The sequence below is a fragment of the Ochlerotatus camptorhynchus genome, unplaced genomic scaffold (assembly GCF_037179485.1).
Source record: "Ochlerotatus camptorhynchus isolate MF236.1 unplaced genomic scaffold, CSIRO-AGI_Acam_v1.1 ptg000268l, whole genome shotgun sequence".
NCBI lineage: Eukaryota > Metazoa > Arthropoda > Insecta > Diptera > Culicidae > Ochlerotatus > Ochlerotatus camptorhynchus.
Window position 1 is genome coordinate 1772 of NW_027040758.1, and position 16378 is coordinate 18149.

The following is a 16378-nucleotide window of genomic DNA, read 5'->3' on the forward strand; positions in this document are numbered from 1 at the left end:
TTTACTACACATTGTAGAATGAATTATCCAGAAGAAAATTCAAAATGCATTGCAAATGTCATCCAATCCATTTGTTTACATCATAATGACGGGTTGAAGGTTCCCCTATTCATCGCCAGAGGCTGAAACGATCGCTTAAACGCTGTACAGACTGGAGAGTTATAACATGTTATAACGGTTGTCAACTAATTGCAACACAGAAACCACCATCAAGATAGCGCTATAACATGTTTTAACTCTGTAGTCTGAACGTACTATTAGTTTCTATTGGATTCGCCTAATGCATTCGTGGAAAATGTTGAAATCATCATCACGTTCATAGTTCTGCTATTCTTCACGGGAGCTTATTTTGATTTGGCAATACTGTTCGCACACTGTCAAATATCATTGCACACAAAACCAACTTTGATCAAATCAGAACAAAAATACTAGCGCATCTGGCGGTTGATGGCACAAGCTTCTAAGAAAATTCTATTTCAGCGAATCACATTATTTTAATTGATTTCTTCGCCAGCCAGTCATCTGTCACTTCATTTGTGCTGTAACGGTAAGCGTCTAATGTCAAAAGGGGGTGATTCAGTTTTTATAGTAGACTAGCGTTAAACGCTGGATAGTACAATACACTAAACATTACCTTACTGAAAGGGACTGTTTGAGCCCTTTAATGACAAATGTAGCCGGTTGACTAATCTTTGACAGTGGTTATCATTTGGCTACGGTACGATGCCACACAGATAAAAATTCTGAATTTTAATTGTGATGTAAACATTCATTCACGTAGACTTGTATTTCATTTCACGCAACCGAGCAACTTGCAAACAATGTTGTTTACAAAGATGGGCTTTACAATATTTGCTACATTGCATGAAATGTGTCAGAACTTTACATGATATATAATGTAAACGTATATGACATGTGACGCTACATTTATGTGCATCTTATTGCACAGAAATTTACACTACTTTTTCGAACTGTGCATTTTTTAAACATTTAAATTGTCCCTTTCAGTTAGCGAACATTTAGTGTAATAAATTAATAATACTTCTTGTTTATTCGGGATGAAACCGTTGTCAAACTTATTTTGACGGATCGAATTCCATACATTTTGAGGTTAGTACCCGCGGAAAATAATAAACAACACGCAATTCGAGATTTTTGACAGATTTACAGATCAAGATTTTGCCAGAGTGCCGTGCGAGACTTTGTCAAATTCTCGATTTGCAACAGAAATGATTCCCTTCAATCATCCGTTGTACGATGATGAAACCCCGATCCACCCGAAAAACTGAGCACGCAAGATTGGACGCATGTTGCAAATTTGGAACTTAATTACCCATGAGAACCAATAATCCACGCCACTCCATACGAAATCTCATTTCACCGAAACGAAACCATGATCGACTCAACTTATACAGGCTACACACATCCAACCTATGTAACAGACACGGTCCTATCTCGCATTACCCCACTTTCCCACGCTTCCGACCATCAGCTGGTCGCTTCGACTACTCCTACTCCTTCAATCCCTCCTCGAAGTTTTCGTTGTTTTTTTCACCTCCGCAGTAAATGGATAATGGTCGCATCGCATAGAGCGAGTTCTGACAATGTCACGTGTCACCTAACCTCGCGCTCTGTCTAGCTCAGAAGAGCATCTTCTACGGCATTTGTCCCACCTCCGGGTTTTTCTCACGCAGAGCATCCAGCGCTGCTCTCCCACGAATTGTTTACATAGTCGAATTTTCCGAAACCACGCTGTTGGTCCTTTTCCCACACCGCACGATCGCAGCAAGCGACACCTTTATTTACCACCCCCCAAAGGAGGCTGCGGAGAGCGAAAGCGAGAGAGAAAATCCGAAGCGAGCGCAAGGTGTGAAGTGTCAAAAGGCAACATTTTCCAGGGGGCAGTACATAGGGGCAGAGGGAAATTTTCTCCTCGATATGAAGAACATGCTTTTATATGCCAGAGTGAGAGAGAGAGAGTGAGAGAGTACATAGACCGAGATTCGGGAGAGAGAAATGTCTGTTGTGCGGTGATAGTTGCAGAGAAGCAGGCGGCGATAACAAGCAGTTGACGTTTGAGCGTCGCGTTCAGCGGAAGCCGGTTATTTGAATTCGAAACGTGTCATCTTTGAATCATTTACCGTTGCGGGCAATTGTGATCTCAGTAGGCGACCATACGTATTGTGAAACAGGTGGCTGCAACAAGGTTGCTTAGATTACGCTGCGGTAGTGTCCTCTCTATTGTTTTGAGTGACAATCAGTGACAGAAAGTGATTTCGCGAGTAAACAAAAGAACGCCAGCAGCGGGCGAGATAGCGCAAAAAGTAAATACATCACACACAACCAGCACAAATCTGTCTAATTAATTACCATCTATCAAGTGGGTACAATTAAAACTAAATAAAAAATTGTTAATTCTTACCGCACAGTCCGGAGAGGGAGAGATCAAGCGAAGCGGGAGTGACAGAGGGTAGATTGTTTTCTTATTTTTAATTAAGAGCTTGCGATAACCAACCACATGGTCTCTGGTTCAATTGGTGCATGTGAATATTGTTTTCATGAATGAAGAAGATCTCCGCGCTCCAGTGGTGAGTGTCTGCCAGCAGTCACTGTGACGTGCCGGGCGAGCAAAACAAAAATATGTTATAATTATTCAAATATTTAACTACTCAAAGAGATAAATAACGTGCTGGAGCAGAGCAGAGTTTGGAATGCTCCGCAAGTGTCATCCCGTGAACGAGCAGTAGGCGACGAAAAAAGTGTCAAAATTTATTAGTGCCAGGCAGTGCAGTGTTTAGGCCAGAAGAAGAAACGCAGAACCAACAACACACTCACAGCAGCAACAAAATAAAAAAAAAGCAACGAAAGAATTTCGGAAAAAGAAGAGATCACTTTCCGCGAGTTATTTTAATTAGAAAACACAACAAACACATCAAGTCGGTGGCATTTCGTGGCGTTCGTGAATTGCAGCGGAAAAAAAAATATATAAAGTGCACTGCAATTTGCACAAAACCGACCGGCAACCATCAAGAAGCTGCGAAGCAGTGCGAAATTTGAGAAGTTTGAAGCCGAAGCCAAAGTAGGCATATTACGTATAGTAGGCCGCGAAGGGGGAGAAGGAAGAAGGTGCAAAAGAAGTGTTGTAATTCGATCGGTAGTAGGCACGCTGAACGGCAGCCAGTCAGTGCGGTGCGGTGCAGGCAACGGATTCCACCGGATCGATTGGTCACAGCAAGGCAGGGCAAGGCACGGAAGCAGGACGGAGTCCGCCTTTGAAGGTCTCTGTGAATCCCACGGTGCTGCGGCGTACCTGTCCGGGCGCGCTCGTACACGGAAGGAATTTCGCAAACGGCAACCCGGCAACTGTGTGCACACAGAACCCTCGGCCAAGATAGTTGCCAACAGTCAGTTATCCGTGAGTGATTTTGATTTGCTTTGATAGCTTTTGTAGGATTTTCTGGTGGGAATTTTAGGATGGAAAAGGGATCGTAGTATAATGAGTTATGTAACTGATGTATTCGATGGATATAATTAAAATTTAAACATGCAATGCTTTAACGCAATGGTGAACATCATAGAAATTGGTGTTACAGTCGCTAGTTGGGACGCAACTTCATCCCATCAACCGAATGCCATTCGATAATTGGGACGGTTTCCAAGTTGCGATGTCAATAAGTAGCATGATGCTAATTTTTCTCTGAATTGGCAATGTATTGTGCGACTTCCAGTTTTTTTTCTAGGTAAAGTAGGGTAAATTTCCCGTTTATGGACCCTTTTCTCTTAGTGAACCACCTTCGGATTGGAACGAGTTAGTTAGTTAAGCTTTATTCTATTTCAGCACACAAATTGGAACGATTTACCTGTAAATACCATCGGAAGAAATTTTTTACAACTGCATGGAAAACATTGGTCATATAGGGGAAATGGCTCTAATGTTGGCCTATGGATCTAAGATTGGGGTCATCTTTAAACATCTGCTATTTATCAATTTTATCTAGATAAACGCGTCATGGGGACAGTACTAATGGATATGGGCCCAAATTAGGGGCACTTAGGCTGACATTACATCCATTTCCCCTTCTATTTATAACAAGGAGAAAATATTATCGGTACAGTTGAAAACCGAAATAACCTACCAACGACAATCGATTTTACTCTGAATTATCTTAACGATGCTTCTCCGCTTACTCACGAATTTGGTCCCAAACTGATAATTCTTGTGAATGCAATAACTTATGAAACGGGTCGAGGAATCAGACCAATTTCTAGGGGATAATCTCTCAATCTTCTGCAACTTCCACGTTGAGCCAGTTAAAAACAAAAGTATTTAAAATACTAAAGCAGTAATTCAGTAATTTAACAGCAGTAATCCGTAATTCAACAGCAATCTTCTTCGGTTAAGGTTCGGTTAATTAGACTTTTAATTAAAGTAAGTTTTAAGTTAAATTTCAAGATAGTTTAAATTCAGATATTCTTAGAAGAATTCCATGATTGTATGCAAACTGCCAACAGAATCTTGTGATAAATTCTATTGGATTTATAAAGAGAATTCAATGGGAATTTTGAAAAAAAAATGAGTTTAATTTTGATGTTATTTTGGAAGGAGCAGTTCCACAAAACATAATTGTTTGTTATGGTCAATTATCCACATCTGAGCTGAAATTCGGCCATTATTACGGCAAAATACTTCAAATGGCGTATTAGAAAGTTTTTAATTAATCAACTCTAAAACGTCATTCCCAATCGAAATGACGTCTGGGACAAAGTTGTAGGTACCAAGGGTTACTCAACTCTGCACATCTCAATCTTTACCGAGTATTATGTCTGTGCCGAAAGCTGTGCCCTGTGTTGTGCCGAATGTGCCGAAGTGTATTAATCAAGCTGTCAGTCTCAGTAACCCATAAGTTTGGAAACCCCGCAGTTATGACTTTTGAGATTATTTGTTTACATTGTCGAGTTCTCATTGCATATAGGAGTGTAATCACTGTGCCTGTCCTGTTTATAAGTAAAACGAGCATCAAATAACACACATTTGAGTCTTTTTTTTTTGTAGAACATTCATTCCTCTTGGCTCAACGATGCCAAACGAATGAGAAGATTGACAAGCGCTAGTTCATCGGCCTCTGCTGGAACTGCTAACCAGTATACGATGACCGTTGCCAACCTCGAAGTTCTGCCCCTCCACGAGAAGGAGAAGGGTGACTGATGGCAGAAGTTGTCCACCCATGAGAAGAAAGTTCTGTACCGGGTTCTGATAGACGTTCACCGAATCCTGTATCATAAGAACTCAACCGGAAAGTGAAAGATGTGCCTCTACATTATCATCATGCTACTCGAGCAATCAGGAATGATTCGACCTAAAATTCTCACCAGCTATAGAAGAAGCAGCAATAGACCTTCAGTAGCTTCCTAATGCCAGCAGTCGCTGTTGAGTACTGAATTCGTCTAACTGAGCTATACAATTGTTGGTGAGATAGTCAAACGACTGTGATGTTCCATGACTTTGAACTTTTGAAAACCCTAATAAATAAACAGGAGGCCCAAACCGCTGAGATTGTTCATTAACGAATTTAAAATTTACTTGTATTGCTCTTCTTCGTCTTTCTAGTGGCTCTCTTTTTTTGGTTCTGAAATATGCATACTTTCCACAAATTTTTTACTTAAAAGCTACAATACTTCAAGAAATTTTATAGAATATGGAGTCAAATTTCTTGCCCAGTTTTAATGGCTCATGAAATTTTATAATAATTTCACTCCGAGAGAGTTCTGGGATAAACATCTTTGAGAAAAAGCATCAAGTGCAATCTGCATTCAAGGTATAAAGGGTGATACGGTCAAAATTTGGTCAATATCAACTTGACGTATTTCTTTCAATTTTGCATTTAAAAAACCTGAACACCCCTCATTTTGAAGGTGTGTGTGTTTAGAATGTTGCTCCTATTTTGATTTTGGAATTCACTCTTCAGTTGTCAAAATGCCGTCCAAGCAAAAAGAGCAGCGTATCAAAATTTTGCTCGCGCATCGCGAAAATCCGAGCTACTCGCACGCAAAGTTGGCAAAATCGCTAAAAGTTGCCAAATCAACCGTTACAAATGTTAAAGTGTTTGGGGAACGTTTGTCGACAGCCAGGAAGTCTGGATCGGGGGGAAATCGAAAACCGGAAGCCGCTGAGACGACAAAGAGAGTTGCCGGTAGTTTCAAGCGAAACCCTAACCTCTCACTCCGAGATGCCGCAAATAAGCTGGGTGTATCGTCTACAACCGTGCATCGAGCCAAAAAACGAGCCGGACTATCGACTTACAAGAAGGTAGTGACTCCAAATCGCGATGATAAACAAAATACGACGGCCAAAGCGCGATCCCGGAGGCTGTACACAACGATGCTGACGAAGTTTGACTGCGTGGTAATGGACGACGAAACCTACGTCAAAGCCGACTACAAGCAGCTTCCGGGACAGGAGTTTTATACGGCAAAAGGAAGGGGAAAGGTAGCAGATGTTTTCAAGCACATGAAACTGTCAAAGTTCGCAAAGAAATATCTGGTTTGGCAAGCCATCTGTACCTGTGGCTTGAAAAGCAGCATTTTCATAGCTTCCGGGACTGTCAACCAAGAAATTTACGTGAAAGAGTGTTTGAATAAACGTCTGCTGCCTTTCCTGAAGAAACACGGTTGTTCCGTACTGTTTTGGCCGGATTTGGCATCTTGCCATTACGGTAAAAAGGCCATGGAGTGGTACGCCGCCAACAACGTGCAGGTGGTTCCCAAGGACAAGAACCCTCCCAACACGCCAGAGCTCCGCCCAATTGAGAAATACTGGGCTATTGTCAAGCGGAACCTAAAGAAGACCAAAAAAACTGCTAAGGGCGAGCAGCAGTTCAAGGCAAACTGGCTTTCTGCGGCGAAGAAGGTGGCAAGGTGGCTGTACAAAATCTGATGGCAGGGGTCAAGCGTAAGGCCCGGCAATTCGGATTTGGAAAAGCGGAAGCCTAACTGAATATTTTTCCTGAATTTTATACTTATTGAACTTGAAAAAGAAATTTAATTTGATTTTTTAAATAAACGATTTCACCGATTTACACGCGTTTTCCCTTGACCAAATTTTGACCGTATCACCCTTTAGTTCTGAGGAATTTTTTTGAATTAAAAGTTAATTTTAATGAAAACTCATACGAGCAGAACTCCTGTGAACTTCAGAGGAATATTCCACGAAAATTCTGAGGATAATTTCATGAAGTTTGTGGGAGAAAACGAATCCGGCCCATAAATCTTTGGCATTTTTTTAAAGAATAAACAGTTCGAAAAAGTAGTGTAAATTTCTGTTCAATATGATGCTTATAAATGGAGCGTCACATATCATATACGTTTACATTATATATCATGTAATGATCTGAGACATTTCATGCAATGTAGCAAATATTCTATACAAAAGCCCATTGTTGTAAACAAAATTGTTTACAAGTTGCTCGGTTGCGTGAAATGAAATACAAGTTTACGTGTAACGAATGTTTACATCACTATTAAAATTCAGAATTTTTATCTGTGTACTTATGGCGAGAGGGGAGTGCTAAAAGGAGGATTACATTTAAATCTGAGAATAACTCCAGGAGATCTTCGATGGCATTCGGAAAAGACTTCCAAGAGACTTTGCCAAACAAATTATTAGAAGAAATCTAAGGAATTTGTTATTGAAATCCAAGGATAGTTCCACCGAAATTTTGAGGAATATTTCAATTGAATTGCAACAAGTCTTCTGAGTACATTCTGGTGATATATTTTAGAGAATTCAGAGAAGCGGTCCAAGTGAATTTTTAGAATAATTCCATGGAAGTTTTGGGAGAATATAAAGCAAATACTGAGAAGAACCCCAAGTGAATTTGCATACCTACTAAAACGTTCATCAATCAATATAACTATGGTTTCTTCATAGTAATTCCCATATAAACTTCAAATGGTTTATGCCAAGTCAGTTTCTCACTAAATGAGTTCAAATTTTGGGAGGCTAATCAGGGCCCAATTTGGAACCGTTTGAGCGCTGTGGAGCGAAAATTTCAAATTTAGCATCAGTCTAATAGAGCATGTTTCATTGTTTGCTTTAACTTAACATAGGAACTCGATAGAAGGTTTCCGTCGTCGGTAAAGTAGTTCAGATTGACGAGACCTATCCTAAAGTACAGAGTTTAGTTCATAATTTTTTCGCCAGCCGGCGCTCGTGTGATATTTATTTTGAATTGTTTGCCCCCAGATGGATTCGATAGAAGGCTGCCGTCTTCAGAAAAGTTATTTAGTATGACAAGCCCTATTTTTTGGTAAAAAGTTCAGCACTGAATTCACTCACCAGGGGGCGCTAGTGCATAATTCATTTTGAATTGATTATCCTAACTTAACATCTTGACTAGATAGAAGGCACCAGTATTGGGCAAAGTTGTTCAGATAAACTAGACCTATTCTATGGTAAACAGTTTAGCTCAGAACTTACTCATCTGTTCGCACTGTTGCTGCACGTTGTTTCGGATTTTTTGGTTTCCCTTGACAGCTTACCTAGATATATGGCTTCTGTTTTCGGCAAAGTGTTTAAGATGAACCAAAACAATTATATGGTAATCATCATCGTTTAGAATTTACTCCCCAGAGATCGCTAAAGCTTAACTTTGTATTTTTTGTTTTTATTTAACATATGAACTAATTAGAATATCGCTTTCTTCAACAATCTTGATCAGACAAAAATAATTCATTAGTTGACAACTCTGTTCAGAAGATTCTTGTCATCAACATTTAGAAAGAAATAGCAAATTTAATTTAAGCTTTCGTTTATTTAAAAAATGTTTTCTAAAAAATAAGATAAAACCTCATAAAACCGCATCTTATTTTTGAGAAAACACAAAAAACAACATCAGTTACTTTGACTGAAACTAGTCTTGTCCATCTGAACAACTTTACCCAAGACGGAAACCTTCTATCTAGTTCATAAGTTAGAGCAAACAGTTCAAAATTAATGTAACACCAGCGCCGCCTGGTGAGATAATTCTGAGCTGAACTCTTTACCATAAAATAGGCCTTGTCAGTCTGAACAACTTTTCCCAAGACGGGAACTTTATATCGACTCAAGATGTTAAGTTAGGGCAAACAATGAAAACTGTATGTCACACTAGTTCCGCCTGGTGGTGAATTCTGAACTAATTTTTTTTCTTTAAGATAGGTCTTGTCCATCTGAACAACTTTGCTGAAGATGGGAATCATCCATATGAGCAGTATCTGTAGATAAGATGGTGCCACTTGTTCACTTTCGTTGCAGCGGCATCTAGTAAGTAGTAGACCTTGTATTCCTAAATAACTTTGCACAAGGAAGCAACATCCTATTTGGTTGGGATCATTCCTCCCTATGAGAGAGGATCAAATGAGTTAAATGAACTTTGATTAATTAAACTGAAATTGCATTAAATTTACTTTACCAAAAATTTAAAATTTCAAAAATCCATTGAACCTTCGTTTAGATATGACAATTTGAATTTGGGGTCGAAATGATCTCAAGGTACAGCTCTGGACTGCCCTGAAATTCTCGTTTTTTTATAAGAATCCGCAATTTACTGAACTTAATTAAATTGCCTTGAAGTTTCCTTAGTTTTCCTTAAGATTAATATAATTTATGAACACTCACGGAACTTTGCCATAAATCAATAATTTTCCCTGAACTTATCGCTGAAGTTATCTAAATTTGTTTAATGTTCCGGCAAATTTTCTGATCTATATTCATAATTCCCTGACGCTTCTGAACTATTCGGATCAATCATACAATTTTCGGAAAATCTCAGAATTCCACTGAACTCCCTTTAAATTAATAGGAGTGTTCTGAAGTTATCTGATCATCCTCGAAGTACTCGGAGCTTCACTGAATATCATGAAACTATCTAAAAATATCTTAATTACTTGGAAGTTCTCTGAAATTTCTTGAAGATTTCGGTACTTGCTAAAAATTCTCGCATTTTTTTTAACTAATGAAACTTCGTAGGTGTGTTCTAATCAAGAAATCAAAAATATCTTCAAATGACAAAATGACAAGCGATCAACGAACCGAATGATAACGCTTTGTCAGAAATTGAAAGCAATAATGATATAATCTTCTTCCTTTTTTGATGACAAACAGCTCCTGAAACACAGCTCGCTCGGGTCAGTAGAAATGAATGACTAAAATGTTGGCAAGCTGCTTCACGAAGTAAAGCCGAAGATGATACACGTGTGTGAATGGGATTTTTTTGTTATGTCTTTTCCCGATTCCGATCAAGCTATGTTCTCAACCATGCCTAGATAGAGCTGGAATTAGGGCGTAACGGCTTTTGTAAAAAAAGTTTTTGTCGTAGCAAGCCTTTTTTCGGTATCGTTGGTTGCTTTGTGTGTTTGGATTCGCTGGTTCCAATCAAATAAACTAAATTTCATATAGTATTTCATGTTTATATAATTTTTATTGCGTTCCGGAAAATCTCTCGAAGCTGCTGAAGATTCTGGAAATTCCCTGAGATTTTCGAAACTTCTTTAAGGTTTCTGCAATTTACTTGAAATTATTTGAACTGCCTATTGATTCTCTGATCTGTCTTGAGTTCTCGGAGCTTCCCTGAAGCTCTCATTTATACTGAAGATTTCGGTTCTTATCAGAAACAAATGGAATTCTCGTAAACACCTTTAAACTTACCTGAAATCCTATGGATTTCTGTGAAATTCCTGTAATATTTCTGATGTTTTAATTTTTTTCTAGACTCACGCTTATAGATCTTTAAACGACTACAATTGTATGGACTAAAGTCACAGGAACTGCCCTTAAGATCTCTGAAATTCTCCAAAGAGCTCTAGATTTAGCTTTTCTGAGGTGAGGTAAAATGGGGTAAGATGCACCCCCGGGGCAAGATGACTTTTTTGGCAAATTTTGAATACATTTTCAGTATATAATATTTTCGTGGATTTATTCGGGAAATTCATGCAGCATCGGTAGTTCAGACATTGCTAGCGATTTTAACAGATCCTCGAAAAAGAGGTAAAAACCGTATTTTAAACACTAAAAAGTCATTTTGCCCTGGGGCACAGTGGCGCCATTCTGAAAAAAGACGGTCAAAACTCTTTTCGAACCTTTCCCGATGTTTTAGCGTTTGGGTGTCTTCGACAAAGTTTCCTGAAATGGGTTTCTGCATCGTTTGAAATATGCACTTGATTTTTTTTTATTAAGGTGAAAAACTAATTTTTTATAATCACAAGATAATAGGTTTATGTCTTTGGCAAAGTTTTAGAAATTTGCATTTTAAGAAACTTTGCTGAAGACACCAAGTTGCTACATCATAATTCTTGCTATATATAATTGGATTACTGGCAGGACTACATTTAAATCGATTTTTTTACTTTTTCGTAGCATAAATCTTAACTAACCGATTTTGCATATTCTACAAAGTTTTCAAATCATCAAAATACACAACTTTTCTGAAGACAGCAATAATGTACATCGTTTTATTTGCTTTGCAAAGCAATTTTATCGTAATATGAAGTATTAGTCTACTAAAAATCATTGCCTCTGCTCGGGTACATAGGTTTTTCCATTTTTCTTTGCGTCGTTTTGAGTATTTATTTTTACTTTTGCTCTTTTATTGGTTTGTTAATTTATTCATGTATTACACAATGTTGATCATTGTTAAAATTAGTGCATAAAATTAAAGCTGTATTGTGTTACAGGATTTCTTCATCATCAGTTGCTGTGTCTAAATCACTATCAGATAATTTGCAAAAGTTTCTTTGCTGCTGGCAACACTTTCGTAGATTTTTTTTTCAGAGTTGGTCGTCTTAGATTTGTTATGAAGGAGTCCGAAGTCATAAGCAGCCGTCTAAAAACATCTTCATTGGTTGCCACCCTGTACACAAATCAAAATGCTTCCATTGATGTTATACGAATTGAACTGTCATCCTACTCTTCACCCTCAAACTTCTGTTTATAATCTAACCTCCATTTTGATAACAGTTCAAGATCTTCAACTCCCAAATTTTCCATACCATCTATATGTGGGGGTTATTCCGAGAGTCAAAGTGACTTTTGTCACTAGTGAAGTGAGAAACGTGATCCACCAATGTTTGGGGTGCGGTGCATTGCGTTGACATATTTCGAAGCAATATCCATTGATCTCTACTGAAATCGCCATCAATAAAAAAAAATCCAAGTCCCTCATCATCTGTCAGCACGCGGTGTCTCTTTGAAACCTTTTTCGGATTTTCATGCTTGTCGAATCTTTTTTGCTCGAGTAGGTGTTACCTGTATTTCCCCTTGCAGAAGTTTGGCAACGTCTTCGCACCCCTCGATTTGAGCGTTCATTCCGGATATGTAAGCCTAATGTTTCAACCCTTTGACTCTTCGCCATTTATTTTGTTGATTTAGGCTGGAAAACAATTTTCTTGGCCTTCCCACTTTCACACTATTACAAGAAAATGCTCTGCCAACTTCTATTATTGAACTCAAAGAGGCTTTGCGTCCTTCTTGCTTTGTTCCAGCGATTGTGGAATTCTGAACATAACCTTGCCACTTTTTGTTTAGCTGTTTTCCATCGTTGCTGCATTCTCATAGTACTTGATGCACCATATTTCTGTAACCACATTTTAAACAAATCTTTCCGAAATATTTTCTTATCTTTCCTTATTATTCCACTATCTGAACCAACTGCTATATTGAATTCAACTGGAATCAGTATAAACAAACACGATGACTTTTAACTGCCCATGCACTTGCGCTTGCCATAACTTGAACAGGCAATGAGAAATCCCAGCAACCTGCTAATTTGGTATGGTCCCACTGTGCGGGGATACATCTTACCCCATCTTACACTACATACTTAGAACTTCTTTCTTAAAAGTCTTCACAACTTTCCTCAAGTTCCCTATATTTGTAAAGTTAATTAATTAATTAATTTATCTTTATTAGGGAGGCTTTCAGCCTGGGGCTGGTTCGCCTCCAACGTATTTCTAAAGTTCTCTTGACACCGGTGAGGCTCTTTAAAATTCTAGGAACTTCTTAAAATTTTCTGCACTTTATCGGAAGCTAATGGAAGCGCTTTGAGGTTCTTAAGGTTCAATTTACTTTGATGCTTTTTGGAAAATTTCAAAAGCAGTTTTTTCCAACGCATTATTTCAGATTGCAAAAAGCTCGCACTATTCGATTCCTTTTGATATTTTACACAAAATGACGCGAGCTTTTTGCAATCTAAAATAACGCGTCGAAAAAAACTGCTTTTAAATTATTAAAAAATGCATCAAAGTAAATTGAACCTTAACGCTTCCAGTAGGTTCCCCATATTTTCAGGATGTTAACTTCCCTTATGTTCCCGCTTCACTGAAATTTCCAGCATTTCTTTCATTCATCAGAACTTCTGTAAAGTTTCTACACATTTTGTGAAGTTAATGGGACTTAACTGAAGATCTCTTATCATTCATAAAGTTAATTACAAATACGAAATAAATCATTTGAATTGTTTTCCTTAGTTCTGGCCCTTTGAAAATTTTCAATATCTTGAACATGTGAAACTTCAAGACATTGCATGTTTTGAGATCTTAGACTTACTAGAATTAACCTTTGTACAACACACATGAGTTTTCCATTGCCATTTTGCTGCTGAGTTACCAATCAATCTGAAACCAACGAGTATTCTTGTTTGTAAAACTTGTTTTTATCGAAACAAGCTAAACTTTGATTACAGTAAACACCTTAAAATGCGGATAATAGGGAAAATGTAAATGGAAACCGCGTAAACTGTGACCATACTACGTGAGATTTGACCATGTATAGTAGCGCCGCAAAGTGAGGAAACTCTGAACTACTGTTCAACTGCGAAAAAGCCTTGACCTCCTGTACAACAATACCGAAGACAATACCTTTCAATCTGGTTGGGAACTCGAGATATTTTATATGATAATTTCACGTGTGTACTACCGTCGTGTAGTGAGCAAATTCTGAACTATTGAGCACCAAGCAATAGGCTTTGACCTCCTGGAAAACTTTGTGAAAGACAGTTACTTTCTATCTGGTCAGGATCTCGAGATACACGGTGTCTCTGGTAGAACAACATTAATAAAAACAAATCAGTATCGCTAAAACACTCACCAAACGAAAGTTTATGCTCTCCCCTTTTCCCCGGGGGGGGGGGGGGGTCTAGAATTTTTTTTTGTATGAATTACGGTTGAAAATTATCAAAAATCATCCTTTTCAAAGGATGGTTTGAAAAAAATCAGTGGAACTTATGATTTGGATACAATTTGATCGTAGCATGTCATGACTCTAAAAGCCTGTCTGTCATATGCATTCTGCGCACGTGGTATTGTGAACCAACTGGTATTTGTTTCTTGTGAAAAAGTGAACTTTTGTTGTTTTGTGTCATCGTTTTGATTTGCTGAAAAAAAGTATGGCTCTATCTAATTAAAAAAATATTCAAACGTTTATCTATATACACATATAATTCTAACAGCAAAACTTAAACATGAAACCGAAAAGTCACGAAGAAAATCGTTTGGTGGTGTGCATACTGTGCTTGAAGAAGCTGCATCTTCAACCACTATCAACAAAGGTGGTTGATATTATCGAACAACACTTTCTTCACGATGTTAGATCGATAGGTTGGTATTATCCTACAAAAATTTGTCGAGCATGTTCGTTTACAGTTTATTCGAATAGTAATCAGAATAATTCTGATAATACCACGCAAGTACAAGTATAAGTACAATTTAAAACTTGCCACTCGAAGCGCTGATATTTGCGCATGCGAGATATGCATTGCTGCAAGAGTGTCAATTTCACCTAAATCCAAGGGGAAACGTGGCCAGCTCCTCGGGTAATGCGAAAAAAAAAGTGCCAGTTGAGTTTGTGTCCATATTGCTATTCGGAAATGGCAAAAGGTAAACGACATACTTGTACGAAGACTGTAGCGAAGCGTAATTTGCTCAGGATTGTCCAGAACGCTCAAGATGCTGGAGATCCTGTCGTTGCGAAGTATATGAGGGACAAACCCACGGATGGAGATGGTCAGGTAGAGCTCTCTAATCTACACGGGCTACCATCCAGCTGGAAATCCACTACTACTAGTATTCAGGTGAAAAGGAAACCACATCTGTCCGCTGACGATTTGTTTTTGATAAAAAAGACTTGCTATTTGAGTACCAGACGGACATTACAACTGAGCACCTGTCTAAGGGGCTTAGACATCGAAATCGCCCCCAACGTCTCTTCCAAAATAACAATCCTGAACCAATCACTCCAGCGTTTTTTCGAGGTAGCTGAATTACCATTCTATTTGAACGATAGTGAAGAAATGGTTTTGAAGCCAGTGGTCTATTGTAACGACGTTGCAAGGATTGGTAGAGCATGTTATATCCAAAAGAGGCGTTGATTTGACAAGCTCGTTCTGTAAAATCGGTGTTGACGGAGAGGGCGGTTCTTTTAAAGTGACTCTGTCCATTATCGAAAGATCTCAAACCACGAACTCCAAGTTGAATGAAATACGAGGCCATTGCAAGGATACTGGTGTAAAAATGCTATTACTGTTAGCAGTTGCTCCTGGAGTCCCCGAGAAATATGCTAATATCGCAAATATATGGAGTACACTCTTGCACCTGAACAATTTCAAGTGCTTTGTTGCCAGGGATTTGAAGATTGTCAACCTCCTTAGTGGAATAATGGGACACAGCTCGACATTTTCTTGTCCTTATTGCACCGCACCGAAGAATAATCTTTGCAATACAGCTGCACAGCCTCGAACTCTCGGACATATTCGTGAGATGTCAGCGGCATGGAAAAACCAGGGGTCGAGAAACTGGCGAGAAACTTTTTCAATTGTATTGATGAGCCATTGCTGTGCGGATCATCTGACGACCAAATCATAACCCTCTGTCCACCGCCTTCCTTACACATTACGCTTGGAATTATAAATGCAATCTACAAGAAGGTAGAATCCATTGATTCAGACACTGCTATGGATTGGGCAAGTATCAGTAGCTGCCAACGTCACAGCAAATACGGATTCACCGGACGGAATTGCCACAAACTGCTGCAAAATCGACATGTTTTGCAATCTGATGGAACCTTGAAGTTGCTAAGAACTGCAAGTAATCTTATCGTTAGTTCAATTATCGTTTTATAATGCTAATTATATTGCAGGTACTCGATCAATTTGATCTTGTCTACAAGGGTTGTTTTCAAGAAAATCTATGTGAAGATTACGTAGAAAAGGTTGAGAACTTTTCTAGAACGTGGATTGCAGCCAGCTTACCCAATAGCTCCAAATTCCATATTTTGCGATACCATGTCCCAGAATTTTGTAAAATCACTGGAAGTGGTTTGAGCGAATATGGGGAGCAAGCCAGTGAAACT

General features: G+C 38.6%; 1 protein-coding gene across 3 annotated transcripts in view; it reads left to right on the top strand.

Moving 5' to 3' along the window:
* The first annotated feature begins 2123 nt into the window (after positions 1-2123).
* Bx (Beadex) overlaps positions 2124-16378 on the top strand; it is a 73265-nt gene continuing 59010 nt past the window's right edge. The window contains exon 1 of one of the 3 annotated variants that reach the window (XM_065227246.1): positions 2124-3415. The gene's annotated coding sequence lies outside the window, so the exon portion shown is untranslated. The remainder of the gene's footprint in view (positions 3416-16378) is intronic. The other 2 variants (XM_065227248.1, XM_065227247.1) reach the window with 2 other exon arrangements.